This window comes from Neltuma alba, unplaced genomic scaffold, assembly GCF_004799145.2.
Source record: "Neltuma alba isolate B1F8T4 unplaced genomic scaffold, ASM479914v2 tig00010544_pilon, whole genome shotgun sequence".
NCBI classification, from domain to species: domain Eukaryota; kingdom Viridiplantae; phylum Streptophyta; class Magnoliopsida; order Fabales; family Fabaceae; genus Neltuma; species Neltuma alba.
The window spans coordinates 234,653-247,022 of record NW_021635413.1 but is presented as its reverse complement, the minus strand read 5'-3'; positions in this window follow the sequence as shown (position 1 = coordinate 247,022).

Below are 12,370 nucleotides of genomic sequence, written 5' to 3'. Positions count from 1 at the left end.
TTAAAACATTAACAAACCAAACGCAAAAGCTGCATATGATTCTGACCCCTCATCAGATCTTGCCAAACCATAATGTATTCCACCCAGCACTCAAAATAAGAAACAAATTAAAGGGGAAATTAAAAGCACAATCATTGCAGAAAAGCCAAAAAATTTTGGACTATGTGTAACTCGTTAACTCTGCCCAGAATTATTCCAATGCACTTTTCAGCTAGCTTTTTCCTTTCCCCTCATATAACATTTTCATTCTGCACAGCCAAACGCAACCTTAAAAGACTCAAACTTTAAGAAATAGATTGAAACCGCATTTGAATTTTCCAAAAAAGAAATTATTCCAATTAATTTGGTTAAACATAATAAGAGATATTATAGCTAAGTGCATTAAATTGTTGCAATCAGTAAACAGCTAGTGGCTCTAGTCTCTATCAAGAAAATAAAAGATATGGTCCCAAAAATATTAAGAGGAAATGTGTGGTGGAATGGGGACAACAACGTGCATGTTGTTCTGCTATGAGTGGGTATGATAACATGGCATGTCTTTGTGTTTAATTCTTTCTCTCTGCAATCTTCTCTTCAATTTATGACCTTGAATTTATTTTAATTTTTTCCTCACTTTCTAGTCCTTTTTTCACACTTCAAAATAAAGAAAATCTTATAACAAAAAATATTTAAAAATTAAATTTATTATTAAAAATTTATAGTTTTGATTGTTCAGATCAAATTTTTTATGATTTAGATCTTATCACAGTAATAAGCATCGTGTGCTCCTCATAGCAGTGAACAGTAAATGAGACTCTTTTTCTTCAACTTTTGGTCATTTTTTCACACTTCAATTCATTTCTTCTTTTTTTTTATTTTAATTTTAAATTATTCAAATTAATTTTTTCATGTCTTGAATTTTTTTATTAATTTTTCAATTTTTTGTATTTTAATAATATTTTAGTTAAATATCAAATTCAAATATTCAAACTTAATTTAAACAGTTCATGTTGTATATAAAAAAAGATTGAGGGAAAAAGGATAGAAAAAGAAAGATGCATATGTCCTCGGAGAAGGTCTTATTCAAGCAAAAAGAAAACAGAAAGACACCTAACATGTGTTTAATTACCCCTTATTTCTTTTTAAATACTCTATAAATTTTCAAAACTAATATGATATATAATATTATTAAGATAGATTTGAGTGTTTTCTGATAGAATTGAAAATAATTATCTTTAATTTTTTTTATCTACAAGTTTCTAATCTTACCAAATCAAATCTCATTTATTCAACTATACCACCATTTAGTACTGAGTCTTATATTTAAAACTGGAGAAGTATTCTGTAATTTAGGGCACTCTATTATTGATGTCACACAGCGTTGGCTCATTTTCATACGTCTTAGCAAGTTTTCAATTTGAGGCGAAAAAATAATTGATTTAATATATATTTTAAATTCGTAAAAAAATTATATAATGTATTAAAAAAATATATATCAAGAGAAAAAAAAGATAATATACACAAAAGGTTTTTATCTCTCCAAACAAATGTACTTCTTAATATTCAAATTTACGTTCTCCTCTTTATAGAGATGAGACCACTTACCATCTCAACTAACAATTTGTTGGTTGTGTGATATAAAATGTTGATCTTTGGATATATAATTTTTCATAGAATAATAAAAACAAGTATATAATAATTGGCATTACATTTAAATTTTGCAAAATGTACCCTTTTCTATGTTTTAAATAAATACCCTTTTAAATAAATACCCTTTTCTAGTAAAATTAATAAATACCCTTTTCTATGTTTTAAATAATTCGATCAGAGCTAATGACTTTGTGAGTTATTATATATATTATATCTAGTTCTTAATATAAAATATAGTTTATACTTTAGTTCAATTTAAACTAGAAATCAAATCATATATCGAAAGGATTGGATTTCGAGACTTCCTTTAATCTTTCCATCATCAACTTGCGTTACCTAATTTTCATTTATGAATTACTGTAAGTAATTTTTTTCCTTCTTATGTACTCCTCCATTCTTTTAAATATGGTATATTTAACTACTTTATACAGATAAAAAAAATACTTTGTTATATTAAAAAATTATTTTTGAAACATGATATATAAATAAGAAGGGCTAAATTTTGTTTATTTTTTAGGGTTAACTGTATCCAGCACCATAAAATATCTTTTTAATTGTATCTAGTATTCTAAGATATTTTGTAGTTCATTTAGTACCGTAAAGTTTTTTTTTTCATTTGCCTTCAACGACCCTTTTATGCTGTAATTTTGCCTTTAAAATATTAATTTTTCAAGGACAATTGTGCTGTTAAAGTTTTTTTTTTAGAGCAATTTTATCCTTACCCTAAAAGTATTTTTTAATATTTTTTAAGATACTACACGCATTTTAAAAAATATTTTAAAATGTTGAATGCACTATAAAATATTTTAAAATGATGAATACACCTAAAAAAAATCTATAATATTAGATAAATCACAAAATACTTTAAAATACTGAGCACACATTAGAAAGTACTTCATGCATAGGATAAACTTTAATTCTATTTTCTATTTGATAGATACCACTTGAGCTTTTCTTCGTTTGTAATTATTATCGCCACAGCCTACTAAACAACAAAATTTGATTCTCCATCACCAACTTGCGATTATCAATAATCAGTTAATTACGGTTTATGCATTATGTATGTAATTCCCCATAGAAGATTATGAATTATTGGATTCATTAATCAATAATCCGCCGTCAATTTCGTTAAAGGAATTAAGGTTCAGAATCTTTGGTTACCACATAGCTTGATCATTAGAAATAAATAACCCACCACGTATGTTTAGTGTTAATAATGCTTTGTTTAAACATGATATGTAAATTTTAAAAAAAGGGGTTAAAGGGGTTAAGGACCAATGATAATGCCAATCAAAGACTTAAAAAAATGATAGAATATCAGTAAAAGATCACTAAATTAAAGCAACTTAAATCATATGCAAAAGACATGACATAAAACTACCTAATTGCTCTTAAAAAGTTCTAAAATAACATGAATTAATTGGAGTCAACAATAAATGAGCAGTCTACATGCATGATTTTAGAGAAATTAAATAAAAATAAAGATAAATATGTATAATTTTTAATTTTTAGTGTAGATTAGAGATCCTGAAATTGGTATGAGTAATTTTTAACTAGAGAAATTAATATTTGGATTCCGATATTATTAATTTAATTATAACTCACTCTCTGAATTTTAACTCGGTAAAATTAATTTTTTATAATTTTGATTTAGTTGTAGCTCATTTTTAAAACTTTAACTCGATACAATTCAATTCCTATAACTTTAATCATTTAAAATCTTAATTCCTAAGTTTCAAATAATATATAATTTTATTTTTAAAAAATATAGGGATTAAAATTTTAAATTGTTAAAATTATAAAAACTCTGTTGAAATAAAGGTTTTAGAAAAATTGCCTATTATTGTGATTGCACGAAAAGTGCAAGTATTATTTTGTAGGATTGTGATAGTGATCACTCTTTTGGGAATATCATTGATGACATTAGATTAATGTTTTAAAGAGATTGGCAAGTTATTATGCACCATACTAATAGAGAGAAGACTAGTCTAGCTAATTAATATGTTAGCTAAACTTTCTCATAAGTTAAACTAAAATTTCCCCCCCACAGATGGGTGTGTATTGCACTATATTATTTTTCAAATGCAAAATTGAAGGACTATATTTATGATGACACATCACTATATATTTATATTTCTAATTTATTAAGATATATTTTGTCAGAATTCAATTAGAGGGAAATAAAGATGTTGATCAAAAAAATATTTTGGCTACCCACATATTCCATTAAAAAAAACTTGTTTTGCTTTATTAATTAAATTAAATAACCAAATATTTATATTTTAAAATATTAAAAATCTCCTGTTAATACTTGCAATCATTTTAAAGTGAGTTGCACTGGGGAACTAATCAATATAATAACAGAAGGAAACGTTTATTATAGCATGAGGGTTTCGTGGTCTACTCAAACGGGAGGAAACCATCATTAAATGGATGGGTATCATATTAATAATTAATAATGCAACCCACCCATTTTAATTGCACCATCTGAATAATAAACCCAATCCATTTTAGCTTCACAGGTATTACGAGATTTCAGTAATAAAGTAGATAGAAAGATTACCAACTAGTGCTTTCTTGATCAACCATCATCTCCCAGCTAGAAGGTGGAGAATAATAAAGAAAGTTAAGTTTTTTTGTGTCTTTTCTGTTGAGTTGTGAGTGCTGAGCTGTAATTTTATTGAATTATAACTGAATTAAAATTTAAAAACTGAATTTTAATCGAGCAGATTGAAGGATTATTTTTTTAAAAAAAATAGTATAAAGACGCACGGATACGTAGACATATAAATATAAATATTTCAAAATATATGTGTACGTACTAGGTTGAAAAGGTGTGGAATGTTGTGTGTATGTAGCTTACAATGGGGCCCCAAGGAACAGAAACACGAGGCAAGTTGCATATAAAATAATAATAACCATAATAATAATAATAAATAATAATAAGGGGAGGGAGGAGGAGGTCAAAGACGAAGAATCAGGCGCCGCTACCCGGTACCACTTTTTTGTTCTTTTCAAAAGTTCCTTTCAACGCAATCATTTTGTTGTTTAAAATATTTGAACATCAACATTCAATCTTTGACAAAGTCACGTTTTGATCATCTTCGTTTTAAGATATTTATATTCAGAGCTTATAGGTTTCACAGTTATCAAATAATATATCTTCCATTCTTAATGTAAAAATTAGCTGATTAACTTGAATAATTAAAAAAAACTAGTTAAATTAGTTATTTATAATAAACGCATGTGTTTGTGACTATATAATTCTAAAATAGAATAAACTTTAATTTCAATAAAATTATTTATGTGATGTTTATGTACTTTAACCTTCTTTTAATTTTGTAATTTATGTACTCTTTAAATCATGAAACCCACATTCTTCTCAATGAATTTTGAATACTTAATTCATCAATTTTTTTCACTTTGTGTTAAAAAAGGACTAATATAATCTTTGATCTCTCAAGCTTGTTTTTATTTTGGTTCTTGTCACTCAAATTTCAAATTATAAGTTTTAGTCCAAGTTTTTAATGAATTATAGGGACCAATATCTTAAATAAAAAGAAATTTAAGAGATTAAAATAAACTGAGAGCAAATTTAAAATACCAAAAGTTGTATTAACCCGTAAATAAATAACTGACCAATAAATATTGATTCATTTGGTAAGAATGTGATCTATATTTTATGAAGGTCTATGTACAATCTCCTCTCTAATGTAAAGATTTCATTGCTTTATAATTTATTATTACCTCCGGTCTTTAATATAAAACCCTGTTTGACTTTTATTTTGATCCTAAATATAAGACCCCAATTCACTTTGTTTATCATATTTATACATTTTTTTTTTCAAAGTAACCCTTCTAACAATAATAGTTCTAGTCAATACATTTGATTAGTAAGGATATTTTAGGAAAGACAACACTTATTTAAAACAAATAACTAACTCAACTTACTTTCTTAATCTCTTTAAATTAATCAACTGGCTCTTATAATTAGGACCAGAGGTAGTAGTATTTATCCTCTGCTTTATAAACTGAACTAAAAAAATTTTTTCTCCCTACTCTATACATATAAATAGGATGAGAGTGGAGTATGCTACTATCGTAGTGTGTAGGGTTGAAAGGATTCATTGTCCTTTCCAAATTGAGAGGCTGAACTGAATCAGAGTTAGTGAAATCCAGCTATATATATTTATGCTTTCCAGTTTCCATGCTTCCGCAAAATGCGTTAATCGCTCATCAATATCTCTGCCCTTTTCCTCAATCCATTTTCAACCTTTTCGGTCAATTTTCTTATATATTTAATGCATTCTCATCAATCACACAATCACTCACTCCACCCCTTGCCCTTCTCATCAATTTTTTATTTTTTATTTGTAAATGATAAGAGATTTCATAATGAGTCCAATTTTTACTCATTGAACCAACCCTGGTGAGTTATTGATTTCATATTTTTTTAAAAAAATACAAGACACATGCTTTTTTAATTATAAATGTTTGTAAGTTATGAATTGTGAATTTAGTTATATATTTTGTATTTTATTATTCTTTTACTAGATTAGGTTTTTTTTTGGCTGATTCATCCAAATTTATGTCGTACATTAAAAAATATGTCTAATTAGAAATTTTGAGTTGAGTTTTAGTGTTTATAATGTATAGATACTGCAATTTTTTTTAATAAATTTTATTCCCCGAGTCCTTAATATAGAAATTAGGTAACTAATTTATAAAAATTAAGAACATTAAAAAATATATTTTATTTGTAAAAAAAACATGAGTTGATTTTCATAAAATACCATTTGTAATCATATTTGTATCCAAACTACATTTTGATAAAACCCCCTTTTCTTATGTACTCAAAAAAGTCATAAATTTAAAAAATAAAGTGGATTGAAATTTTATAATTAGGATAAAAATAAATATCATCATAATCTTTTATATTTATGATTGTAGGTGGTGTATTATTTATTAAAAAAATGGATATTATGAAGTCTAAATTAAAGAACAAGTCGTAATCGGTGATCCTATTCGAGTCTAAATCGTTTCTAATAAATATCTGATTTAATAAGCTCATTGATTATAAGCACACTATAGGTTTCACCCTGTGAAAAAGTCTACCCCAATAAGATATTTTCGTGATTTGTATCTATCAGCATCATTCGATCTGCTGGCCGCCTGGCCCTTCCCATTTGACAAATTTAAGTGAACTTTTTTATTGTTATAAGTTTAATTATTAGCCTGTGGATCCCCCATACAGTATTATATGTTAATGATCTGGGTATGATATAAATTTTAGAAATTTTTTTATACTAAAAATTATTATTATAAAAAAATTTATATCAAATTAAAAAATCATAATATTTATAAATAATGCAACATATTTTATGTTCTTCTTATAATACCTAAAATTCGAATTTTCACCATTTGAGGACCAATTGTGATATGTATCATTTTTTCTATTTAGAGTTGGTGAAAGCAATTTCATAAAATGCATAAAAAAATGTTGCTAATCTGGTTTTGTGCTCCTTCTAAACCTTAAATATAAATATTATCACTAAAAAATATATAAATTAAAGAGGTATTATGTCTTATGTAAAAAATTAATTTTTTTCCATTTTTATCTTCTATTTATGAAAAATATTTTTGAAAACAAATATTAATTATACCTTAAAATTTACTATTTAGTTCTTAATATGAGATCCAACTGACTAATGAGGGGAGATTAAAAAATTACTATATTACTTTAAAATATTTATCTTTATCATTTTTCTTCAGATTAATTTATCTCAGTTATAAATTGATATACTACCATTGGTCCTTACTCTAAAAATTAATTTGGCATTCAATTTGATCTCAAATATAAGATCCAAATCTACTTTGCCTCTCATACTTATCTATTTTTTCAAAGTAGTCATTATAATAATTACACATGTTAAAGGTTTTATCATATGATCAGCAAATACATTTTAGGAAAAATAACAACTAATTATTTCAAATAAATTGCTAAACTAATTTCTTTTAATCTACTTAAATTAATTAACCAACTTTAATATTAAAGGCAGAACCTCATATAATTTAATAATATATATAAATATTTTAGAGAAATTATGTAATATATATTATAATTAAAATGAGGAGATACTATGGTTGCGTGTGAAAGGGGCGAGAGTGCGCGGTGTAGAGGGAGATGGCAAACAAACCGCGTCTCCTCTCGAGAAAGGTGGGAGCCGCAAGCAGCATCCTCAAAAGCTAAATTCATTCGTTCCTTCGTTCTTCCCAAAAAACGAAAAGCCTAATCAAATTAAAATACTATTATATTATTGTATTACACACACACACACTCTCTCTCTTTCTCTCTCTCCTGTCTGTTTTTTAATTTGCACTTTTTTCAAGTAAATTTGATTATATGTCCAAAATTTTAAAATACTTTTTATTTTTCCTTCTTATTAATTATATGATTCTGCATTAACTACACCCCCATGTCCTTCCTATTCTTCTTATTTTTAGGACCCTTTCTTTAATAAAAATAAATATGAAAAAATTATCAATTTAATATAATTTTTTAATTTGCAGCTTAAGTTATGAGTGACTTATAAATAGAAATAAAATACTATTTAAGAAAAAAAGTATATTTTTTATATATATTTATTACTTTTAATTTAATGTTAGCAAATTTTTAATTTACATATTTTGATTATTAGGATCCTATAAAAAAAAAAGCCAATTGAATATATAGTACCAGACATTTAAATATCCAACAATATCTTAAACAGGTTGCTTTAAATCTGAAAGCGGAAGAAAAAAGAAAAAATGAAATTAAAATGAAGCAAAACTTACATTGTATGTACTAAAATATACAATGAAAGAAACAGTCTTTAAAAATAACATTAAACTTATAATAAGAATGATCGCGAATAAGAGCCAGGAACTTCTTGCTAAGTAATAGTGTAATGTTTATCAAGCCAACAAGAAGTTGAGGGAATCTCTCGTCTATACATACAATAGATACCCAGTAATAATTTTGCACAGGACTTCATGGTGGAATGTTTTATCCAGAATAAAAATGCTAATCCGTTTCTAAATATAAAACATATTATATTATAGAATGAGTTTTATATTTAAAACTGAAATGACGTAAAATATTTAGAAAGAAAAGGCAGAAAAAAAAATCCAAAGAGAGCATGCATGTCATATAACCCCTCCTGCCCTCTTCACCAATCCCCAGAAAGGTCTCTCCCTCGTTTTTCAAGAACTCACTTGTGGGTCCCCATGCTATTCCGCCCTTCCCACGCCTATGATGTTGCCCTCACCCTCACCCTCACTTTCATATCTTGCTAATAGTTTTTCTTTTTTGCAAAAAATAGCCAGGCATCAAAATTTTACATTTAATAAATATTTTACAAAAACTAAAATAAATATGTAATTTTTATCATTTTGACTCAAATTATAGTTTAATTCCTAAAATTTAATCCAAACCTGATTAATACCCCATGTAAGGACTTATGATAAGGATCAATCATTTCTTTTGGAAAAAAATGCCTTCTAATGAGCACCGCAATCACATTGATTATTCTTCAAGTTAATAATTTGGTGAGATCATATTCAAAATAAATTAGGCAAAAAAATTTTTTGGTTCATACAGTCTAAATTTGATTGTGGCTTAGTTTCTAAACTATACCTTGATATAACTTACTCCATATAGTTTTAATTTCATTATAATTTAGTTTCTGAATTTTGACTTATCACAACTTATTCTTCCATAATTTTAATCATAATTAATATTTTTAATGACTTGTTTGTTTACTCATCCAAAAAGCATACGTGATATATGTGTAAAGATAATTTTTATTATTTAAATGTGCAAATTTTGTGAAAAGCAATTTTATTTTTGCAATCATTGGTTTTTTCCGCTTGGCATTGCTGCTTGATTATGCTTAATTCATGGTCAAAAAAAGATTATGCTCAATTAAAGCGATAAAGCAAGGCTGATTATTGCCCTTTCAAAGGCTGCATAAGTCTCGTTTTATGAGATTCCCAAATGATTTCTATCAAATTAGGAGAAGACATAAGGGCTATCACGTCAATAGCATGGGGATGGACACATTTTTCTATTTTAAAGTTCTTTTTGGGACATGCTGATTTACTAAAATTCATAAAATCTAAATTAAATATAATTAATATATGTATGTATTTATATATGTGCTCACACATATTCAATTGACTGTTTGTATTAGTGTATTAAATCATGCGGACTTTTATTAGGTAAAAAATGAATGAATTTCAATGTTTAAAATAGTAGACATTGTTTCTAAATTTACCATTCACAATGCATGTGGGTAATGCAATTTGTATTGTTTTTTTAAACCTCTGTTAATTATATCTTGACTATTTTTATTTTTATCTCTTCATCCTACTTTTTTAATTTTTGAATTTGACTTATGATTTTTTTATGTGAACTTTTGTTCAATCAACATATGGCTCAATAGATGGCCAAAAACAAAAACATTGTGTTCAATAAAAAGTTACTATTGAAAAACACCCTCCTGTGTAAGAAATTCTGTTTAAACATTTTCTAGATCTCATGTATTACACAAAAACAAATCTAGTTTTGACATGGACATTGAATTTAATTATAATTTTAAAATGCTTAAGCCAAAATATTATAATCCTATTAAATTCCTTTGAATGAACTTTCATTAATTTAATGGAGTATAATAATCTTGAAATCGCTCTTTTATTAATATATCAATACGGTATGAGTCTTATAATTTAGCATTTTTGCTATCTAAATTGTTGAGTTCACAAAATTTTGTAGAGAAAATTATAAATAATATGATATATATTAACCAGATATAATACGTATTTCTTAAGTTATAAATACACGAACCTACAATATATTTTTTCTGGCTCTTATTGTAGAGCCTATTTTAGAATAAATTTATGATCTTGGACCTCTTTTAAGCATAGTCATTGACCGTTTATAATATTTGACTTGGCAACATTGCACGTGTTTGGGGCAAAAAACTGAGAGAGAGAGAGAGATTTATTAATCACTCTTCTGGTCCCTTTTTATAAGAAATATCTCTCTCATAGTAGTGTTCATAAACGTAAGAAACAAAACCTCATCGCTTAAAATTTTAAACTTGTTTTTTTTTTTTTACTTTTATCCCATTAAATAAATGTATGTGACTTGTTCACTCTTTGCAATAAATTTTTACTAATTATTTCTCATATATTATCTTCAAAAACAAGAAAAATATGAATATATCTTATACAATTATTGTTTTTTTACTAAATTTTCGAACATTTTGAATATCATAATTTTGATAATTATTTTTTGTAGTAAAGTACGGAGGGGGTACTCATACTTTTTAATTTTAGTCCTATTACTATCTCTGGTGCTAATTATAAGAGCTAATTGATTAATTTGAAGAGATCAAGGAAGTAAGTTAAGTTAATTATTTGTTCTAAATAGTTGTTGTCTATCCTAAAATATCCTTATTAATCAAATATATTGGTTATAACTACTATTGTTAGAAGGACTGCTTTGAAAAAAAAAGTATAAATATGAAAAACAAAGTGGATTGAAATCTTATATTTAAAACTAAAATAAAAGTCAAATAAAATTTTATATTAAATACAAAAGGGAGTATAAATTACCAAGAGCAGAATTTAATTCCGATTTAGTGCTTTTATATGATTTATTATTGAATGCCGTGTTTTCTGTCTCCTTTCCTCATTCATTCATGTTCTTTAATAGTGGCAAAATTGAAAAAAAATATTTAGTTTTAATATAGATTTAATGAGTTAATTTTTTTTAACTTCCAATAAGATGATTGAAAAGTGATTGATAATAACAATCACTTTATCAAAATATGGGGAGAATAAAAAGTGCGTAATGTGAACTCCAAAGAAGGCTAAACATTTTTCAAAATTATTACTTTGATGCTTACTTTTTATTTTTTCCAAAACAAAAATTTCAAAGTTTCAAATAATCGCCGCCAAACCAAACACACTTTTTATGTAATATAGACAAGCTTCGGTGAGTGCACTGATTCTTTATGTCTCGAAGTCGAAACCCTTCACAGTCGCGGACGCCCATCACCTAAACATGGGGCCCACAAGCTTTGTTTGCTTCTCGCGCGTGTCGTTCACTCTCTTCTCAAGAGCGTGCTCGACCTCGAAATAATGTGCCATTTACTGTTTTGCATTTCCGCCGTTCTACTCCTCTCAAAGAATTAAGACAAATATACCTAATATTATTTATTTCTATTTAATTCCATTATTATTATCACCTACTTTCTCACATGACCACTCCTTCAGTATATTAATATATGGCCAAAGTAATGTACGTCACAAATAATTTTAAATAAATTTTTATTCCATTTTTATAAGTAGAAAAATTCATATTAAAAATTGTGAATTTTTTCCCGCAATGAAAATAATTCAGATACCCATCATATTCATAGAGTCCAACACGCAATTTATGATTAAGTAAAATTCAGTTAAATTTTATAGAGAATGCTTTATTATTACTAAATTTATTTAATTTTCACAACATTATATCTGTTTTGGCATTGGATCACATTAAGTTTGGCTTGGTGAAAAGGCCCTTGTATTATCAATTATGATAGATTAAAATATACCCTATTTTTCAGTATTATTTCAATGACAAAAGTTTCTGCTTTTTTTTGGATTAAACTACAAATTTAATTTGAAAATTTTTATGCCAAAAGTGTTTTTT